This window comes from Callithrix jacchus, chromosome 3, assembly GCF_049354715.1.
Source record: "Callithrix jacchus isolate 240 chromosome 3, calJac240_pri, whole genome shotgun sequence".
Lineage (NCBI taxonomy): Eukaryota > Metazoa > Chordata > Mammalia > Primates > Cebidae > Callithrix > Callithrix jacchus.
Window position 1 is genome coordinate 151004311 of NC_133504.1, and position 22678 is coordinate 151026988.

At 38.9% G+C, this 22678-nt stretch overlaps 1 long non-coding RNA gene across 2 annotated transcripts in view; it reads right to left on the reverse strand.

The window, feature by feature from the left end:
- Positions 1-22678, reverse strand: part of LOC128931626 (uncharacterized) — a 173068-nt gene that overhangs the window by 29851 nt on the left and 120539 nt on the right. For both annotated transcript variants that reach the window (XR_008480252.2, XR_008480251.2), the window contains exon 4: positions 19978-20094. This is a non-coding gene — a long non-coding RNA (uncharacterized LOC128931626). The remainder of the gene's footprint in view (positions 1-19977; positions 20095-22678) is intronic.

Genomic DNA, 22678 nt, shown 5'->3' on the forward strand with positions numbered 1-22678 from the left:
AGGCCTAGATGAACTGTCATACCTGATATCTGCAGGGCAGTCTTGCACATCAGACAGGGCTGGTTAGACCTGCACACTCCTTGGTCTTCTGGCCTCTCCTGGGGCCCTGGCCTGGCCGCGCCTGCATCAGGGCAATCTTGGGTGCCCTGGGGAGCCCACACCATAGCTTCTGTGCCAGCTAGATATGCCTGACCAGTAGTGAGCTCAAGCAAGGCAGCCCCTATGGCCATGTACTAGCCCATGTGTTCCCTCCCCATACTGCAGCTTCCTCTGACCCCATAGCAACTCCCACATCACTTTGTTGATGATTGTTTGCATGGGTAGGTTTTGTTCTACTCAACCCACCAGCACATAGAGTGCAGTATGCCCCCAGATCCGCCACTGACTACCACTGCAAACATAGTCTTGGTGAGCAGAGAGCCAGCAAGCCCTCCCTGCCAATGACCCATGCTAGCACTAACACTGCACAGAGAACAGGGGATCCTCCCACAACCTAAGAGGCCACAACTGCTTGCAGGGTACATAGTAGGCACTGAAACCTGCCCAGCACCCCACCCAAAGCCAATACCACCAAATAAATAGCCTACCAACCAAAAATTGAATTCCCTATTCAATAAATGGGATAACTGGCTAGCCATATGCAGAAGATTAAAACTGGACCCCTTCCTTACACCATATACAAAAATTAACTCAAGGTAGATTAAAGACTAAAATGTAAATCCCAAAACTATAAAAAACCCTTGAAGATAACCCAGGCAATACCATTTAGGACATAGGCACAGGCAAAGATTTTATGATGAAGACACCAAAAGCAATGGAAACAAAAGCAAAATTGACAAATGAAATCTAATTAAACTAAAGAGCTTCTATACAGCAAAAGAAACTATCAACAGACTGAACAGACAACCTACAGAATGAGAGAACATTTTTGCAAACTATGCATCCAACAAAGGTCTAATATCCAGCATCTATAAGGAACTTACACAAATTTAAAAAAGGAAAAAAACAACCCCAATAATAAGTGGGCAAAGGACATGAGCAGACACTTTTCAAAGAAGACATACATACAGTCAACAATCATATGAAAAAAAAAAACCAACATTACTGATCATTAGAGAAATGTAAATAAAAACCACAATGAAATACCATCTCATACCAGTCAGAATGGCTATTATAAAAACGTCAAAAAATAACAGATGATGACCAGGTTGCAAAGAAAAGGGGAATGCTTATACATAGTTGGTGGGAGTGTAAATTAGTTCAACCATTGTGGAAGGCAATGTGGTAATTCCTCAAAGTTTAAAGACAAAAATGCCATTCAACCCAGCAATCTCATTACAATCTCATTCATTTATAAAGACATGTACACATATGTTTATTACAGCTCTCTTCACAATAGCAAAGACATGGAACAACCTAATGCCCACCGATGATAGACTGAAGAAAGAAAATGTGGTACACATACACCATGGAATACTATGCAGTCATAAAAAAGAAAGATATTATGTTCCTTTCAGGGACATGGATGGAGCTGGAGACCATTATCCTTAGCAAATTATCACAAGAAAAGAAAACCAAATATGGCATGTTCTCCCTTAAAGTGGGAGCTAAATGATGAGAACACATGAACACCTAGAGGGGGACAATACACACTGGGGCATATTGGGAGGGTAGAAGCTAGGAGAAGGGACAGAATCAGGAAAAATAACTTAGTGGATACTAGGCTTAAGACCTGAGAATGAAATAATCTTTACAACAAACCCCCATAACTCAAGTTTACCTATGTAACAAACCTGCACATATACTCCTGAACTTAAAATAAAAGTTAAAAAACAGAATGCTAAAAATGATCCAGCAGAAAGAGTAATAATCACAGGACCAGGGTTTGAGAAATGAGAGTATTGGTTTGATGGTGAGAAATAGTCTCATTTCATATATATTTTAAAGGGATAGATGGCAGGATTGCAATTCAATTGGATGTGCTTTCATTACCATTAAAATAATATTCAGGCTCCTTGTCTGGGCCCACAAGCCCTCAATGAATTGGCTTCTACCTACTTACTTCATACTATTCTCGTACTATTCTCATACTATGAATCTTATTTCATACTATTCTCCCTTTCAATCACCTTATTTAGTCCACACTTATTTCTCTTCTTAAAAATACATGACTCTGGCACTTTGGACTTTCTCTTCCCTCCACCTGGCATACAGTGTTTCTAGATCTTTGTATATTATTCTGGTATCAACTTATATGCCATCCTCACAACAAGGCATCGTTAACCACCCAAGCTAAAGTACCTTCCCAGTCACTCTCCATCACCTCACCCAGTTTTGTTACGGTTTAGAACTTACTATTTCAGACTTTGCTTACTTTCAGTCTCCTTGTAAACAAAGACAGCAGAACTTTATTTTGTCCACTGTGGTCCTATAAGTCTAGAAAAAAATCCCTCGCATGTGGCAGATGTTCAATAAACATTTGTAGAGCTATTAAGCCAGTACATTTAAGAGAATATCTTCATGTCACCTTTGTTAAAAAGTTATGCAAAGCTGTTCTTGTTACCATCTGGTGACGGTGTTCACTGATTAAAATAGTCATTTAACAATGGTATGCATGCAACACATGTGATGTTCATCTGTAACTGAGAATTTTCTCAACCTAATATGAACTGTGTTGGGTGGACACATTCCTTTTTGCAATGATCCAGGAAAATCATAAAGTCCTCAAAATAGGAAAGAGACTCCCTGACACCCACAGGAACACAGATTATATGAAAGGAAAAACTCGGCCGGGCATGGTGGCTCATGCCTATAATCCCAGCACTTTGGGAGGCTGAGGCGGGTGGATCATGAGGTCAAGAGATCGAGACCATCCTGGTCAACAAGGTGAAACCCCATCTCTTCTAAAAATACAAGAATTAGCTGGGCATGGTGGCATGTGCCTGTAGTCCCAGCTACTCAGGAGGCTGAGGCAGGAGAATTGCTTGAACCCAGAAGGCGGAGGTTGCAGTGAGCAGAGATCGTGCCATTGCACTCCAGTCTGGATAACAACAGCGAAACTCCGTCTCAAAAAAAAAAGCAGAAGAAAGGAAAAACTCTGATATTTATACTTGAGAGGGTTGTAGGCCAAGGTGAAATGCAAATGCATCACACATCTTGCTTTACACTTTCATACATACCTCAAATAAAGGTCTAGCACTCTCAGTGACATAACATATTGGTTTCATCTGGTAACTGCTAGTGGCCAGATGACCAATATTTTATGCATACACATCAGGTCTAAATGAAGTATAACAGGAAGAAAGAACTTCAGGAGAATGTTTTAATTTACTTCAATGACTGACTGCTTTACAGTCTACTTATATAGCTAGTATTATAATTAATGGCAAGCTACATTTGGATACATTTGAGTTGAGCTGAAGAATTTAGTAATTTTTTGTCCTAAGATTGTCAATAAATTTAAAATATCAGCTTTTTTGCTGAAATGTATTAAGGGAGCCATGAACAATTCAAAGTACTTTGTGTTCTCTGTCAAGTGAAAAGACAAGTATATACTGTTTCCTGTAGCCCAATTTCTTAAATGCCAATGTGAAAAATATTCTTTTCTTTTAAAATTTCATTTGAGGCTAGTTAATAACAAAGCCCTCAGTCAAAGCCTAGCAGAATAATCAGCTGTGACTGTGTCCTTTGTCACAGCACTGGGAATATGCCAAATATGGAAAGTTTCTCTCTGAGTTTAATGCTCCCAGAGTATGCCATCATTACTAAGCCAAATCAACACAGTACCAAGTAGAAAGCAGGCCATGGTTTCCTAGCTCCAGACAGATGGCAAAATAGTCTGGGCTACTGGGTACCTTGACCCAGCCCTAGAGGAGTGCAGAAGCAATAGGGGATTATAGATTACAGGAACCGGCACACACGTGAAACACATAGATACAGGAAATCCCTAAGGAACCAAAAGCTTTCTTTAACTGGAGTAGGTATGAGAAGTAGATAACTGATTGCAGCCGGGGACCAACAAAAGCCAAAACGAACAGCAGCAGGATATGAAAACCTTCTAGATTGGCTCTTGCTTCTATCCCACGTTAGCCTAGGATAATCATCTCCTGGCATTTCACGATCCAAACTGGCAATGTAAGTTTAGGTCACCCTGCTAAGGTGAAAAGTAATGAAAATGTGTGAGCTACCTGGCCAAACCAGGAAACTGACTTCTCCAACCCCTTTTCCCTTAAGCCCTTAAACTGGTAGTTTACAATTTAAAGATACTGTTTATTGCTGAGCTGCTTCTCTTTATTAATTTAAAAGTAAACTCCGAGTTCCTTGATGGAATGATAGCAAGTGGCAATGATATCAGCAGTATTTTGTTGGTATCTGGAGGTAAGATCTTTCCCTTTCTTTAAACTTGCTAAGATGAGCATGGATTAAGTCTTGGGATTTGTCCCTTCCTCATACATATTACCAGACCCAAGGAAATATGAGCCCATGAGTCAAGAAACAAAAACAAACAGGCAAGGAAAAACAGATACCTGAGAAATTACCATTGCTGAAGAAAAACAACAAAATGAACTACATAAATTCTTTCTCTGAAGAATAAATGTTGAAAAAAATCGGCCAAGAATTTTAAATAAGCCAAAGAAGATAGGGAAGATATCAGTAACATGGAACAGTAAGTAGAAATTATAATGAAGAACCAAGTAGAAATAATGGACCTTAAAATATAATAGCTAAAATAAACAGCACAGTAAGTAAATTGATCACCAGGATAAATAAGTTGAAGAATTAAATATTGAACTATAAAGAATAATGTGTGAACTCTCTCAGAAGGCAGCAAAAAAGGATATAAGATTAAACATGTGTGTATACTTATGTCTGCATCATGTGTGTTTGTGTGTATATTTATGATGGTAACATGTAGATAATAAAGTTTCCAGAAGTAGAGAAAAACACATACTTATAAACATTTGAAGAAATAATAAGAATAAATTTGTCAGAATTAAAGAAAGAAAAGAACTCAGATTGAAAAGTTCATAAGCTCATAGGTTACTGTTATTGACTAAATATTTCTGTCCCCCCTCCAAAAAAAAATCACATGTTGAAATCTAATTCTCAATGCAATGGCATTAGGAGGTGGTGATATCTTTGTTATAGCACCCTGAATGGGCAAAGACAATTACCAAACAGGAGAAATAAGAAAAAAATCCCACCTGAGTACATTATAATTAAAATGAAGACTATCAAAGATATATTATGATACAATAATGAAATTAATGAAAGAAAAGGTGGCTCTCTTACAAAATATAAGATTCAGACTGACATCTGACTTCCCAAACATAATACTGAAAGCAAAAATCAGCATACCAAAACTCTGATAAAAGAAATCAAAGACCTTAAAAAATGCAGAGACATTGCATGTTCATGAATAGGAAGACTCAATAGTGTTAAGATACCAGTTATTCCCAATTTGATCTGTAGATTCAATGAAATCTTGATAAAAAATAATAACAAGTTATTTTGTGGATATTGACAACTGATTCTAAGGTATATATGGAGAGGTCAAAGACTTAGAATAGCCTGCACGATCTTGAAGAACAAATTTGGAGAACAGATACTATACAAGGCTTCGAGTCTTACTATAAAGCTATACTAATCAAAACAGTGTGGTATTAGCAAAAGAAGAGACAAATAAATCAATGGAACAGAGTAGAGAGCCCAGAAGTAGACCCCCATCCATATAGTCAACTGACTACACTAAAATTTGTTTAAGCATTTGAAGAAACATTGTTTTGCTTATCTGTCTACAATTCGATAAAAGTTATGATGGAGAAAATATATGATGCTTTTATCCCCCACAGAACAACTAGTACTGTAACAACTAGACATCCACATGAAAAAAATCTAGATACAGATTTTATGCCCTTCACAAAAATTAACTCAAAAGAGATCAGACTTAAATGTAAAATGCTAAACTACATGATATGGTTTGGATTTGTGTCCCCACCCAAAACTTACACTGAAACATAATCTCCAGTGCTAGAGGTAGGGCCTGGTGGGAGATGACAGGATCATGGGCGTGGTCTTTCATGAATCCTTTAGCACCATTTTCCCAGTGCTGCTTTTGTAATAGTGAGTGAATGTACATAACATCTCCCCACCTTTTTCCTGCTCCAGCCATGTAAGATGTTCCTCCTTTTGCTTCACCTTCCACCATGACTGTAAGACTCCCGAGGACTCCCTAGAATCTGATGCCTCCATGCTTCCTATACAGCCTGCAGAACTGTAAGCCAATTAATCTTCTCTTATTATTAAATTATCCAGTCTCAGATATTTCTTTTTTTTTTTTTTGAGGCGGAGTTTCACTCTTGTTACCCAGGCTGGAGTGCAATGACGTGATCTCCGCTCACCGCAACCTCCGCCTCCTGGGTTCAGGCAATTCTCCTGCCTCAGCCTCCTGAGTAGCTGGGATTACAGGCACGCGCCACCATGCCCAGCTAATTTTTTGTATTTTTAGTAGAGACGGGGTTTCACCATGTTGACCAGGATGGTCTCGACCTCTTGACCTCGTGATCCACCCACCTCGGCCTCCCAAAGTGCTGGGATTACAGGCTTGAGCCACCGCGCCAGCCCAGATATTTCTTTACAGTAGTGTGAGAACAGACTAATCATAAAGTTGGCACCAAAAGTGGGGTATTACTATAAAGATACCTGAAAATGTGGAAGCAGCTTTGGAACTGAGTAATGAGCATAGGTTGAAACAGTTTGGAGGGCTCAAAAAAAGACAGGAAGATGAGGGAAAGTTTGGAACTTCCTAGTGAATTGTTGAACAGTTATGACCAAAATGCTGATAGTGATAAGAACAGTGAAGTTGAGGGTGAGGAGGTCACAGATGGAGATAAGGAACTGACTTGGAATTGGAACGAAGGTCACTTTTCTTATGCATTAGCAAAGAGTTGGCTGCATTGTATGCCCCTGCCCTAAAGATCTGTGTAACTTTAAACTTGAGAATGATGATTTAGGGTTTCAGGTGGAATAAATTGCTATGCACCAAAGCACTCAAGGGGTCACCTGGCTGCTTCTAACAACCTATGCTCATATGCATGAGCACAGAAATGACCTGAAACTGAAATTTATATTTAAAAGGGAAGTAAAGCATAGAAGTTTGGAAATTTCACAGCCTGGCCATGTGCAGCGTGGGCTCTCAACTAAAAGTGAGGCAAATGCTGATAGCCAAGACAATGGGAGAAAGGCCTCCAAGACATATCAGAGACCTTTGTGGTAGCCCCGCCCATCACAGGCTCAGAGGCCTGTGATGGGAAAAATGGGTTTCACGGGCCAGGTCCAGGGCTCTAATGCCCTGTCCAGCCTTGGGACACTGCTCCCTGAATCCTAGCCACTTCACCTCCAGCCATGGCTCAAAGGGGTCCAGGTACAACTTGTGCTGCTGATTCAGAGAGTGTCAGCCACAAGCCTTGGCAGCTTCCATGTAGTGTTATGCTTGCAGGTGTACAGAGTGCAAGAGTTGAAAGTTGAGAGACTCCACCTAGATTTTAGAGGATGTATGGAAAAGGCTGGATGTCCAGGCAGAAACCTGCTACAGGGGTGGAGTGCTCATGGAAAACCTCTACTAGGGGAGTACAAAGGGGAGATGTGGAGTTGGAGTCCCCACACAGAGTTCCCACTGGGGCACTGCCTAGTGGATCCTTGAGAATAGGGCCACAATCCTCCAGACCCCAAAATAGCAGATCCAATAACAGCTTGCACCCTACACCTGGAAAAGCCACAGGCACTCAATGCCAGCTGTTGATAGCAGCCACAGGTACTGAACTCTGCAAAGCCACAGGGACAGGGATTCCCAAGGCATTGTTAGCCCACCCCTTGCATGAGCGTGCTCTTGATGCACTACATGGAGTCAAAAGAGATTTTGGAGCTTTAAGATTTAATGGCTTCCCTGCTGAGTTTCAGACTTGTATGGGATGTGTAGCCCCTTTCTTTGGCCATTTTTTTTCCTTTTGAAATAGGAGTATTTACCCAATGTCTGTATCCCCATTGAATCTTGAGAGCAACTAACTTATTTTGATTTGACAGGCTCATAGGCAGAAAGGACTTGCCTCATCTCATATGAGACTCTGGACTTTGGACATTTCAATTAACACTGGAATGTGTTAAGACTTTGTGGGACTGTTGAGAAGGCATAATTGGATTTTGCAGTGTGGGAAGGATATCAGATTTGGGAGCAGTCAGGGGTAGAATGATATGTTTGGGATGTGTGTTCCTGCCCAAATTTCATATTAAAATGTAATCCCTGATGCTGAAGGTGGGGCCTGGTGGCAAGTGACTGGATCATGAGGGTGGTCCTTCATGAATGGTTTAGCACTATAATGCTGTTGGTGCTGCTCTTATGATAGTAAGTGCTCACAAGATCTGGTTGTTTAAACATGTTTAAAAGTATCACCTCTCCCTTCTCTCTCTTTCTCCTGCTCCAATCATGCAAGACATGCCTACTTCACCTTCTCCTTCCACCAAGATTGTAAGTTTCCTGAGGCCTCCCAGGGAGCCAACACTGCCATGCTTTCTGTACAGCCTACAGAACTATAAGCCAATAAAACCTCTTTTCTTATGAAATTTCCCAGTCTCAGGTATTTTTCTAGCAGTACAAAAACAGACTAATACACTATATGACTCCTAAAAGATAACACAGGAGAAAATCTAGATGACCTAGAGTTGGGTGATGACTTTTTATGTATAACACCAAAGGCATGATTCATGAAAAAAAAGAATTGATAAGATGAACCTCACAGAAATTAACATTTTCTGCTCTGCAAAAGACACTGTCAAGAGAATAAAATGACAAGCCACAGAGTGTGAGGAAATATTTGCAAAAAAAAAAATGTGATAAAAGACTATTACCCAAAATACACAAAGAACTTTTAAAACTCAACAATAAGAATAAAAAACAACCTGAATTTTAAAATGGGCAAAAACCTTAACAGACTCACCAAACAAGATATACTGTTGACAATGTCAAATAAGCATATGAAAAGTTTCCCCAAATCATGCATTACCAGGGAAATGCAAATAAAACAAGATATCACCACATGTCTATTAGAATGGCTAAGACTGGCTGGCTGTGGTGCTCACGCCTGGAATCTCAGGACTTAGGGAGGCTCGGTGTAGGGGAGGATTGCTTGAGTCCAGGAGTTTGAGACCAGCCTGGGCAACATAGCAAGATCCTGAGTCTATTTAAAAAAAATTTTTTTTTTAATTTTAAAAAGAGGATAAAAAAAGAATAGCTAAGATCAAGAACATTATCTCAGGATAAACTGCTTCCAGAAATACAAAAAACAGGTTGATATATTTGATATATTCTGGTACTTTCACTAAGCTGAATAATATCCTCAAAAATTCTCAGAACCTCAGAATATGACCTTATTTGGAAACACTATAGAGTTTTCGTAGATATAATTACTTAAGTTAAAATAAAATACTGAACTACAGTGGGCCCCTAATCTAATATGACTATTGTCCCTGTAAGAGATGAGAGGACACATAAAGACACAAGCACACAGTAAAAATGGCCCTGTCTAGAGGCAGAAATTGGGGTGATGCATCTGAAACCCAAAGAATGCCAAGGATTTTCAGCAACCACCAAAAGCTAAGAGAGAGGAAAGGAAGAATTTTTCCCTTGCCTCTAGAAGAATCATGGCTCTGTTAGCACCTTGATTTTAGGCTTCCAGCCTCTAACCCTGTGAAAGAATAAATATCTGTTTTGAAAGCCACTCAGATTATGGTAATCTGTGACAGTAGCCCTGAAAAACTAGTACAGTAATATTTGCTCTTGTCTTTAAAAGAGAAAAAAAAAAAAACAAAATCTAGGACCAAATTGGTAAGCACTCAGCTTGTTTAAATGTGTTTGCTTTGAAAAAGTCCAAAAATGTTCAGCTCACTTTGAAGGCTAGAAAAAACTTTGCTATCAAAATCACATAACACATAAGAAAAAAAATAAATAGAAGCCCATTTAGCTAATTGCAAGAAATGTTATACAAATAAAAGATAGGTTTTATCATGTATCAAGCACTCACCTATGCTCTGACCATATATAATTCAAAACAACTCTTTCACTATTATCTCCATTTAACTGATAAGAAATTTAGGCAGAGAAGTGTTATATGACCTACCGAAGGTTATAAAGCTAGCTAACTGAACCCAACAGTTCATTTTTTCAAAACTGCTTCATGCTCAAATGAGGTTAATACTAGAAATGCAAAAATTGTTATACATCATGAAATCCATGAATGCCATTTTTCTTATTAGTAAAGGGGAAAAGACCATGTTATTATTTAAATAATGCAAAAAAGACTTTAATAAAGTTCAGGACCTTTTTTTCAGTTTAAAATTTTAGCTTGGCAGTGTTTTTTCTCTGTGGACTGCAAAGGAAATCTGAACATGGCTCACCAGATGCTGGAGATACACAGGAAATAATCCAGATTTTCTTTCTTTTTTTTGAGACAGAATCTCACTGTTGCCCAGGTTGGAGTGCAGTGGTGCGATCTCAGCTCACTGCAACCTCCGCCTCCAGGTTCAAGCAATTATCCTGCCTCAGCCTCCTGAGTAGCTGTGACTACAGGCACACACTGCCACTCCCAGCCAATATTTTTGTATTTTAGTAGAGATGGGGTTTTACCGTGTTGTCCAGGGTGGTTTTGAACTCTTGAGCTCAAGCAATCTGCCCACCTCAGCCTCCCAAAGTGCTGGGATTACAGGTGTGAGCCACCACGACTGGCCGAATTTTTCTTTATTTTTATCCCACATAACCTCAAAAATTTTATTTAAAACAAGTAAAACACAAACTATTAATGGTGGTTTTTCTTCTAACTAATATTTCAAATGACACTCTGACTCTGCAATCTGAAAACCAATATCTCTGTATAGAAGCTGCCAACTTCTTTCACGGGTTTGAGGAGTTGCCTGTTCAATATGTATCAAATTACAGCTGCTCCATAAAGATAGAGATGAAGACTTTTTTATCAGACCACAGCACATAAGTTTTCCTCATATCATAAATGGGCCAAGATTTCAAAAAGGACTAGGAAGAAGAGAACAGTAACAAGTAAGACCAGGAAGCCTTCAAATGTCTTCCACTTGCTATGTTTTGGAGGACATAATTTTTGGTTTCCAGAGTTTGAAATAGAAGTCAATGGTTTAAAAATTTTACAGAAAAAATAGGAGTTAAATAATAAGAGAAAACATTACACAGAGTACAAGCAGTTAAATAATTAAATAATGTTCCTTTTCATCATCTATACCTATGTGCTCAGAGATGAAAGGAGATGTGACCAAAAAAGGGGTTATCCCATTTCTTCAGAATCACCTTAATAGTTCATGAAAGCCATGAGTTACTATGTTCAACTCTCCAAAAAAATCCTTTGAACACCTAGGCTGCATCAAAATTGAGCATAATTTGTATTTTAACCCCAACTTGTTCTTCGTTAAATAGACCCAGCCATGAGCTATCAAATTGGTTTGTCTAAGACCAGACATCAAAATATCACTTTCTATTACCTTGTGTGTCTGATGTTCAAGCTTTAGATGTCCTAGAGAGTTAGCTAAAATGTAATTCTCTCTACTGAAATCAATACAATATCCCAGTATCTTCAAATACTAAGTTTGCTGTGAAATGAGACACATACAAATGTAATAGTTTTGGCCAAATGCCTTAAACAAAATAGATAGGAAAGTAGAGAAAAGATGGCTCAAGTATGAATAGTTAATAGTAACCACCAGTGCAGTTGCTTTTTCCATTAATAATTAAAATTTGGCAATATAATAATAAATATTACTCCTTTTGACTTTAAAAGAATTCCCACATCATGGAGGAAATTTTTCTTGTTGAAGCCAAAGTTTTCAAAAGCAAGAGTGGGTATAAAATTCTCTTCTGCTCCTTAGTACTACTGATGAAGTTGGTTGCCATTTTACCTATTACACTGATTCACAGCTTTATATTAGGAAAGGAAAGTAATATTTAAGAAATTAATTGAATTCAAGGCAGAAGATATTTTATATTGAATGGTCTTGAAAGTGTAAGTATAAATAAAAATGTCTGTCAAATCATGTTTCTGAATTTTTATAAAACCATAATTATACACGTATTTTAATAACCCCATCAGGAAAGATGCTTTAGAAAATATTGAAGACTTAGATTATTATAATTAGCATAATAATTAGGTCATTCATCAGAAAAAACTATGAATAATGCATTCTAATCAAGTAACTGATAGAAAAGTATATCAACCATCAGTGCCAGAGCCCAGTAAGTTATGTATTACAGTAAATTACATAAAACTAACTTCTGAGTACAACATAGTATATTAAAATGTTATTAAATATTTGTTCCAATGCCAGAAAAATCACCCACAATTATATTTTGGATTTTGCATGTTTTATACTCAGTAGATTTGCCCCAGGTATATGACTCATTCTGCTGCATTACTTGAAGAAGAGAAAAAAGGATTAGATGATAAAGATACGAGAAGAAAATGTGTCTCTCTTTTTTAGAGAATAACTGTAGCCATTGTATTACTTTGCTTCTGGCTATGCCAGGTGACTAACTTTTGCAATAAGACAAACAAGTATGTATTAAATAGGGAAGAAATCACTCATAGAAAAAAAAATCCTCCAGTCAATTAAAGCTGGTAAATGATTCTGAAAAGAACAAAAGATCCTGTTCCCACATCTGTTTGCCACTGTGTAAAATGGATGCCAATCCTCCCAGGGAAAGCAAAGAGCTCACTTAGAAAGCCTGTTGAGATCCTGGCTCTCAGAGCCATCTATTATTAAATATGCTGCTGTTGTTTCTGGTTTAGCCAGGAGAAAAACAGCTCAAGAGCTAAAGTTATTTTCCAGGAGTGATAAAGAGCATTTTAAACATTTTAATAAATGATGAATATGAGGATATAGGGGAAGCCTAGTAAGCAAAGCTCTACCTAAATTAGAAAAGTATTAGTTTCAACTTGCAATAGCCCTCAAATCAAACTGTGTTTTCATTTGTTAAATTACAATCTATAAGATTATAGATGGTCAAGTCGACTCCAGAATTTGGGAAGACCAAATAGACTCTTGTTTTAAAGTGAGAATAACTAAAAATTAAGCAATAGGGACTATGAAGAATTTAAACTGAACATGAGAACATGGGGATTATTTTGCTGGGGAGAGGAAAATGCATTGAATAAATAAACACTTTGCTCCAATATCAACTGCCTGACCCATCCCCCAGTTAATTCTCTGGCTAAAGCCCTAGCCTCAAAGATACAACTATTGTAATACAAATGGGGTTTAGAGTAGCAGCGGTCTCTGACTAGTAATCCAGTATTTACAGCAGCCAAGAAACACTGTAGCTGGAAATTTCCACACCACCATTCTCCAAGACAGCCAAGGCACAAACACGGGAACAATCCCTAACTCCTTCTTCTCAACTTTTCAGCTTACAGGATCCCAGTACTGTGGATTTGATCTGAAAACACTGTCTCAAGTTGGCCACAGCCATGGTCCTCATCAACACGACTTTAGTTGATGCACTAATTATTTCTACCTTGTATTGATATCACACTCTCCTATAGGCTTTTATGCCCCTCCTACATAGCCCACACCAACATAAATCTGATCACAGCAATCTATTACTAAAAATACTTCAATAACTTCTAAGTTATTTGCTTATAATTTGGTGCCTACTAACTTCCCCAGCACCTGTCTCATCAACCCTTGCAAATCTCAAAACATGACAAGCTCAAGTCTCCAAGTCTTCGCACATGTAATCTGGGTTTGACTAAATTGACGCTTTAAGCCCTATAACTACTACTTCAAGTCCAAGACAATTTGATTATAAATTAATAGTTAAATGGAAGTCCCAACACTATGACAACACGTCTGGTTCTGTTTAGCCTTTCTCTTCATCTCCTGTTATTTACAATGCTAGTGTTAATAACAACACTGAGTTTTTGTCCCTAAAGACAAGAGGGCTTCATCTACCCATAACAGCCCAGAACTGCAAGATAGTATTGGATGAGAACATTTAACACTAAGGACAGAGTATAGAGGGATGGCCTGAAATCAGTAGCCAGGCCCCTCTAGGCATAATTAGACAAATGAAGGAAATTAGGAAACTCCCCCCAATACTCCCAATACTTTTTATTGCTTAACTCAGGAACAAAATCAAGAGCCCATAGTGATTACGTTTTTGTACAATTTATTATGTTTTTGTACTTTGTTGGGACATTAAGGACAAATTTTTTTCTACTCTATTAATAAATACCCATAAAAAATGAAGTTAGTATAATTTTTCAAGAAAAAAGGGAATTTCAACCAAGAACCTCAGAGACTGAATAATTCTCTTTCTTCGATAATCTGAAGTAATCTAGAGCCTATCTACTTCCCAGCAAGTATTCAGCGACATTGACCTAGCTTATTTAAAAGGAAAAGCATCAGTATTAAGGACTTAGTGTATGTGTGAGCATCTGTGATAAAGGTATTGTGATTATTAATCAAAAAGACCCTATCAATTAGATACCATTACAGTATTTATAGATAATATTATTTATGTCTGGGATTTGCTTTAAAATAATGTACTTGGGAGAGGGGGAGTCATAACTAAAACAAAATTAGCCATAGTTCAATTATTTTTAAGATGAGTGATAATACATGAGGGTTATTATAAATTTCTCTCTTCCCTTGTATATATTTTTTAATTCCATCATAAAAACACTCAAGACCATTCTTGTATTTGTAAGTTCCCCAATAAGCCACGCTTTGCCAACAAATGAGTCTGTCTGCCTCATTCTTTGGTTTCTCAGCTCTTTCCACATTAGGGGCCAGCTGTGCATAAACGTCCTTTCAGGGAACATCTCTAACATAACAACTTGAGCCTATTCACTAGGACCTTTATCACACTGAATTATATATACATTTGCTTGTCTGTCTTCTTCACCAGAATCTACAATAGAATCCAAGGTTTTTGAAGTAGAAATATGTCTTATTTCTCTTAAGAATGGATCTACACTTGATTTTATCTTTATGATTTTTTGTCAGTTGTCTGAATTTGATATCTGTCCTGATAACCTTTCTACTTTGGAAACAAGAAAGTACATTCTTTCTGCCATGTGGGAAAGCTAGGAATGAAAAAGTTTAACTTCAAAACCAGTAAGTCTTTAATTCTTTATATTCTATCTACATTGTGCTTAATAAGGGAACTGTTTCTTTTTAATCTACTCCTGTGAAGCAAGGTGGCATTTCTTCCTCGAAATCTCCTTAACTAGATAGAACATTGGATTCATTAGCAATATTGTTTCGATTTGTGCCCCCACCCAAATTCATGTCAAATTGTAATCCATGGTGTTGGAGGAGGGCCAAAGGCCCTCTACCATGGGGAAGTGGTGAGTGAGTGAGAGTACCTGGGAACCCATACTTCTTCCACAGACCTTTGCATCCCTGAGCTCAGGAGATTCCCTATGAATCCTTAACTAAGCCCTCCAGACTGACACAAAGAGCTATGTGGAATCTGGGCAGAGCTGCCACTCAGGCATATGGAGAATCTTAGAAGCCTTGGATGCCTGGGCACCTCAGCACCAGCGGCTGCAGCTCCAGCAATAAGAGAGGCCAGATTCTCTTGCACACCCCTAGGAAAGGGGTCAAATTCAAAGGGGCTGAGCAGTGATGTGCTGCAGGCCTTGTATCCAATGCACCATACAGGGTAAGACCCTCTGGCCTAGGACAGAGGCCACTTCAGCCTCATCGTAGTTCTTCACTGGGAGCAGCTCTGCACTTCCCTGGGATGGAACTCCTAGAGGGAGAGGGGCACCACCATTTCTGTCACTCTGCAGCCTTCACTCCTGTTGCCCCAGGTGGTTGGGGACTGGCACAGAGCACCAGCCTTATGGAGAAGCAGCCACACTGTTTTTCCCCTGGGTCCCAACCTCTGCATCTCATCACTAGTCAATGCATTTCCAACGGAGCCCTCAGAATAGCCACACTGACCCCACCTGACCACTTCAGTCATTTATCAGAGGAAGAATTCCCAGGGACAAACCACAGCCTCTCTGTCATTGCTGCTGCAGTGGTACCAATCTTACTTCCCTCAGGCTGGGGAAGGAACAAAGTTGCTACGCTGGTGCCTCAGCATGCTGCAGCCACCATACAGAGAAGAGCTCAGTCTCTCTTTCCTGTGAGCACCCACCCCCCAACTCTTCACCAGACAGGGTGAGAAGAGTTGTCCCACCCCCAGCTGAGCAATCACACTGCTGGGGGCTCTGTGTTTGCTGAAGAAGGGCTCCCTCTGCCACTGCCACAGCAGCAGTTCTGCCCCTGCTGTCCTCAGACTGAAGAAACCAAGAGCCTGAAGAGTGTACTCACCCTTCCAGCCTGCCATAGTCACCAGTATCTCCTCCCTGTAAGCCCTCAACTCCCCACTCTTCATCAAGTGGAGCCTCCAGCTTGGGCCAGCAGCACATCTGCCCCACCTCCTGGCTGAACATTCCCAGAAACTGTGGCTATGCGATTCGCTGAGGTGGAGTTTCCAGGGGAAACTGAAAGTCCCCCTGTCACTGTGACTGCAGTAGTACTGCTCTTGCTGCTCTTGAACCAGGAGCAGGAAAGAAGCAAATGTATCACTCCTAGACGGGCCAGTTATTCTGTTTCGCTCTTCCCTGTTCTCCTGAGTGCTTTAATCACACCTCCAGCAAAGTGCAGTTGCTGCACTTTGGAATCGCCATCTCCAAAATGAATACACTCAGGCTAAACTCCCACCAGGACATGAGGATCTCTAAACCTCCACATTCCTGTCAACATTGCCATTATCCAACTGACTGGAGGTAATAATTATGAAAGAGAAGTCTGATCTATTTTAGGTCCTCTGATTACCAATTATTTAGATGCTATGACACACGATTGTTACCTTTTTGAATTTTTCTTCTCTAACTTGTATCATCATCTCCTTTGTACATTTTCCAAATTTCAGTTACAATGGCACTCCCAACTCAACTTTCTCTCAGCCGTATTCCAAAACTGTCCACGCCCACTCTAATACCATGAGACAAAAGGGAAGTGCAGTGAAGGAGAAGTCAAAGTGGCAAGAGCTAGTGTCTTAACTTAATGAAGCAAAAATATCTTACTCTTGCAAATTTTAAAAAACACATAACAATGCGAATATCTTAGGAGAGTGCCACCCAGTGTAAGGAAATGATGAAGTCTAGGTCTTGTTACCTCCACTGTTAATTTGTCTCTGGTAGCAGGTATACATAGTTCTAATCTGGGTTTGCTATTTGATTTCACTGACCTAGGTCTATTCTTGTAGCATGCTAGTGCCACATGGGTTTGTTACCATGTCTCTGTAGTTGCTTGGAATTTGTCAATAAGCATGTATTAATCTATTTTAAATTTTTTCAAAAGATCACTGAGAATTTTAGAATCTTCCATAATACGTTATATTTCCAATTCAAATTTTATACACCACCCCGTTGCTTTGCTTAACAGAATGAGTTCTCTGAACAACAGAAGACCAACTTTAGAAGATGCTACTTATCTCCATGCTCCCAAGGCATTATTCTCCACAGTTTTAGTATTTTTATGAATGGTAGAATCTGCCAAATGAAACATTGCTAAGAGAAAACTCAGCTGATGCATTATTCATTTAGTAAATAATTCTTGAGTGCTCACTATGTATTTAAGTGTTTGAATTAAACAGAAGGAGAAACAGCGTATATTAACCCTCATGGAGTTTGATTTTAGTGTAAATAATTTCCTTTGCCAAAAAGAAAGTAGAAGATATACAGGGGATTCACAAGTATTTTATTTTTTCCTCTTATCATGTATAATAATTAATAATAATATGCCTCTCTTTGATATCTGTGCTGTAAAATTTCCAGACATCGCAGTGCATCAGTGGTGGTTTTTACAAAAGCTAAGCTCAATGTTTATTTCTTTTCCACAGGTCCACTCACCACTCTACACTGTTACGGTCATGTCCATCTAAGCCAAAATGATTCATGCAAACTGTTAAGTACTACTTCTAATGTCTACCAAAAAATGCAGCACTGATGTAGATACTCTTATTGGATAACAGGTTTTCTTTTTTTTCCCAGTGCATTTATGATTCACTCACTATGCTATGAAGTGGCGTAATTTCATAAGCCATTTCCCTACTGAGAAACATAAACACATCCTAATGAAAAACAGAAAATACTTTTACAATAAGGTTGAAAATTCATACAATATTCTTTTGAGCCAATTAATTTTTTTTCGAATGCAGAATTTATGGTGTCACGTACCTATAAATAATTTAAATATGGTGAGTTTGGTAAATATTTTCCAGAGGCTTTCACACTGGGGCTCTAGCTTTTCTCTTTGGCCTCATCATATGCCTTTCCTACGTTATAATTTGCATCTTGGCAAAGTTCCTAGAACAGACTATGCTGTTTCACACCGTCAGCATTTTTACTCTCACTGTAACTTCTACTTAGAATGTCTCTGCAGCATTCGTTTATTTACTTAACTCCCATTGCTCATTCAAAACAAAATCTAAGATTCACCTGCCGAGTGAGGCTTTCCTTACTCCCATCCAGTTATACAATGCCCATCTCCTAAGACCCACAGAACTCTGAATATCCCTCTATCAAAACACTTAAATTATTTCAACATGCTCTGTTTAGTGACTTTCTGGCTCAGCAGCCCACAAGTTCCTGGAAGACACAGAATGTGTCATACTCATTTTGCCCAGCTCCTACTACAGTGCTTGACATAGAGCATGCAATCCATGAATATTGAATAGAACTTAACTCAACTAAAATAACTCCTTGAAACAGAAGATTGCATCTATACAATCATAATCACCACCAGAATAAACCCTGTGGGTAAACAAAATAGCCAGCATCCTATACAAGAAACTCAAGAAACAGAGAAAGAATCACTGACAAACTTCTATTGTTAAAGACATTCTTAATATTCTTTAATTAAAATTTTAACATATCAATTGATATACTATAGGTAAAACACATTTATTAACTTGTGATATTATAATGCATGACCTAGCAAAGAAGCTTTTAAATTTGGCTTTTGGGGCTTGAAGTGGGGGTTATTCTGCCTTATTTTTTGTGTATTGCCATGGTTTGAATGTTTCAACTCCTCCAAAATTCAGGAGTTGAAACTTAACAGTCAATGTGATAGTTTTAAGAAGTGGGGTCTTTAAGAGGTCTTTAAGAGTTGATAAGAGCTCTTCCCTTCCTGAATGATATTAAGGCCCTCACAAAAGAGGTCTCATGCTGCATCCATTTTTCTTGCCCTTCTGTTCTCTGCCATATGAGGATCCAGTGTTCCTTCTTTTTGGAAGATGCAGACATCCCAACCTGCTGGCACCTTGATCTTCAACTTCTCTGCCTCCGGAACTATGAAAATTAAATTTCTGTGCTTTATAAACTACTCAATCTCAGGTATTTTGTATTTTGTGGTAGCAGCACAAATGAACTAAGGCATGTATATATTTTATTGTGATTATTTTGTGTAAATAAAGCTTGAACAGAAAATTTAATAGATGAAACAGATAAAAGTGAATGAACTGGTTGAGACCAAGATGGAGCAGTGAGGGAAATTCAGCTGTGGCTTAGAAGCCTATGCTCCTTGAAGCTCATGGTAATCATAAGGAACATGAACTTAGCAAACAATGACTCTCTTCCTCCAGCCCTCCTCACTAGATGACCACTTATTTTGATTTTCTTTTTGATTTCCTTTTTTTTTATTGCATTTTAGGTTTGGGGTACATGTGCAGAACGTGCAAGACAGTTGCATAGGTACACACATGGCAGTGTGTTTTGCTTCCTTTCTCCCCTTCACCCACATTTGTCATTTTTCCCCAGGCTATCCCTCCCCACCTCCCCGCCACCGCTGGCCCTCCCCTTTTCCCCCCTATAGACCCCAGTGTTTAGAAATACCGCATATTCTCACTCATAGGAGGGTGATGAAAAATGAGAACACATGATTTCCTTTTTTGAGTTGCTCAAGTGGATTCTGCCAACTTCATATGTCTTCAGTAGTTTCCATTCTTCTAGGATTGGGATGTTACTAGAAAATGTTGAGGAGGCGGAAAAATGGAAGTAAAGAGGATTTCATAAATAATAATTATTTACCTCACATACTTTATTATCTTCATTACTATTTCACATGTAGTATGTCAATAATGCTGAAGAGCAATATTGCTCAATTTTAAATATGCACACAAAGCATCTGGAGATCTTATTAAAAAGCATATACTGTTTTCAGTAAATCTGGAGCAGGGTCTGACATTCTACATTTCTGACAAGCTCCGTGTTGATGTCTCTGCTGTTGGTCCATAGATTGCACTTTGAGGTGCACGTAAAGGATGCAAAAAGTAGACAAGATATTATCACCAACTCTCATGGAGTCCACAGTCTCACAGGAGGCACAGCCTTAAATATTAAGAATTCACATACAAGGCAGCAAAGAGTTTAGAGGAGAATGCTAAAGAACCAGGCAGCCCAGAGTTCTTAAAAGAAAATCAGTAACATGTTCAGTTTTCAAAATCTCACTTCAGATTCTTCATGGAAGAAACATAAAAAATCAGGAGGATCCACAAGAAATCAGTCAATTCTCCCAACCTTCTGGTCCCTTTCTTGCTAAAAGCACAGTTGGAGATGGCTGACTTTGTTGACCACAAGAATAGTTCTGCTTTCTTGTCCCAGAGAGATCAGTAAAGGAAGATGGACCCCAGAGGTGGGAAGCTGGAGAACGCCTTCTGTTGGGTTCTGAAAACAGCTTCCTAGACTGGGTAAATATTCACCAAGGCAGAGATGCCATGTTGCAAGATAGTAAAACTCAGGACAGGAAAACATACTTGTTATTAAACAGTATGTCCCACTCTTATGAATGGGTGTCTAGGTGTCAATCTAAAAACAAATCCAGACCTGCCCACACACAGAGCAGTGGATTGCTTTTTAAAATTCTGTAGTATATGACAGACTGCTTTTCTGTATTCTCACATTTTGTTAATAAGTGAAAAGTATCAAAACTATACTTTTAAAGCACAGTTTTGTGTTTGTTTGCTTTTATTGTACTTTAGGTTCTGGGGTACATGTGCAGATCATGCAGGATTGTTGCATAGGTACATACATGGCAATGTGGTTTGTTGCCTCCATCCCGCCATCACCTATATCTGACATTTCTCCCTATGTTATCCCTCCCCAACCTCCCCACCACCCCCCACTGTCCCTCCCCTGGCTCCCTGGACAGACCCCAGTGTGTGATACTCCCCTCCCTGTATCCATGTGTTCTCATTGTTCAACACCCACCTATGAGTGAGAACATGTGGTGTTTGATTTTCTGTTCTTGTGTCAGTTTGCTGAGACCGATGGTTTCCAGATTCATCCATGTCCCTACAAAGGACGCAAACTCATCATTTTTGATGGCTGCATACATAGTATTCCATGGTGTATATGTGCCACATTTTCCTTGTCTAGTCTATCATCGATGGGCATTTGGGCTGGTTCCAGGTCTTTGCTATTGTAAACAGTGCCACAATGAGCATACGTGTGCGTGTGTCTTTATAATAGAACGATTTATAATCCTTTGGGTATATGCCCAGTAATAAGATTGCTGGGTCAAATGGAATTTCTATTTCTAGGTCCTTGAGGAAGTGCCACACTGTCTTCCACAATAGTTGAACTAATTTACACTCCCACCAACAGTGTAAAAGTGTTCTTACTTCTCTCCACACCTTCTCCAGGATCTGTTGTCTCCAGATTTTTTAATGATCGCCATCCTAACTGGCAGAAACTGGACCCCTTCCTGACATATTACACTAAAACTAACTCCAGATGGATAAAGACTTAAACATAAGACCTAACACCATAAAAACCCTAGAAGAAAACCTGGGCAAAACCATTCAGGATATAGGCATAAGCAAGGACTTCATGACTAAAACACCAAAGCATTGGCAACAAAAGCCAAAAGAGACAAATGGGATCTAATTAAACTTCAGAGCTTCTGCACAGCAAATGAAACAATCATTAGAGTGAACCAGCAACCAACAGAATGGGAAAAATTTTTGCAATCTACCCATCTGACAAAGGGCTAATATCCAGAATCTACAAAGAACTAAAACAGATTTACAAGAAAAAAACAAACCCATCCAAAAGTGTGAGCAAAGGATATGAACACTTTTCAAAAGAAGACATATATGAGGCCAACGAACATATAAAGCACAGTTTTATCAGCTTGGCTATGTTTGTGATAAAACCTCAAGGTCACAGGATTGCACTGCAACACTGACACCATCCTGTGAGTGTTCATCAGAACACCCGCTTCCAGTCAATATCCACAAGAGCTGGATTAACCTGCAGTCGAGCAGTGAGCAAACCATCCTATCGCTATAAGAGTTCTGTCTGAATGTTATCTAGTTCTGACTATTGCTCAATGCTATGTCATAGTGTTGCTTTTTTTGTTTTTTCCCCAAAGTGATGATATTTCAGTGACATTCTGCACTCCACCAAAGAAAGTATGTGGGATTTGAGAGAACACCAGGCTTTAGGTTTTGGGAATCTTCTCCTAAGTCCATGTTACTTATCCATAAAACAAGGATAATAATCTATTACAGTTACCTAACAGGATATTGTGAGAAATTAATAAACAA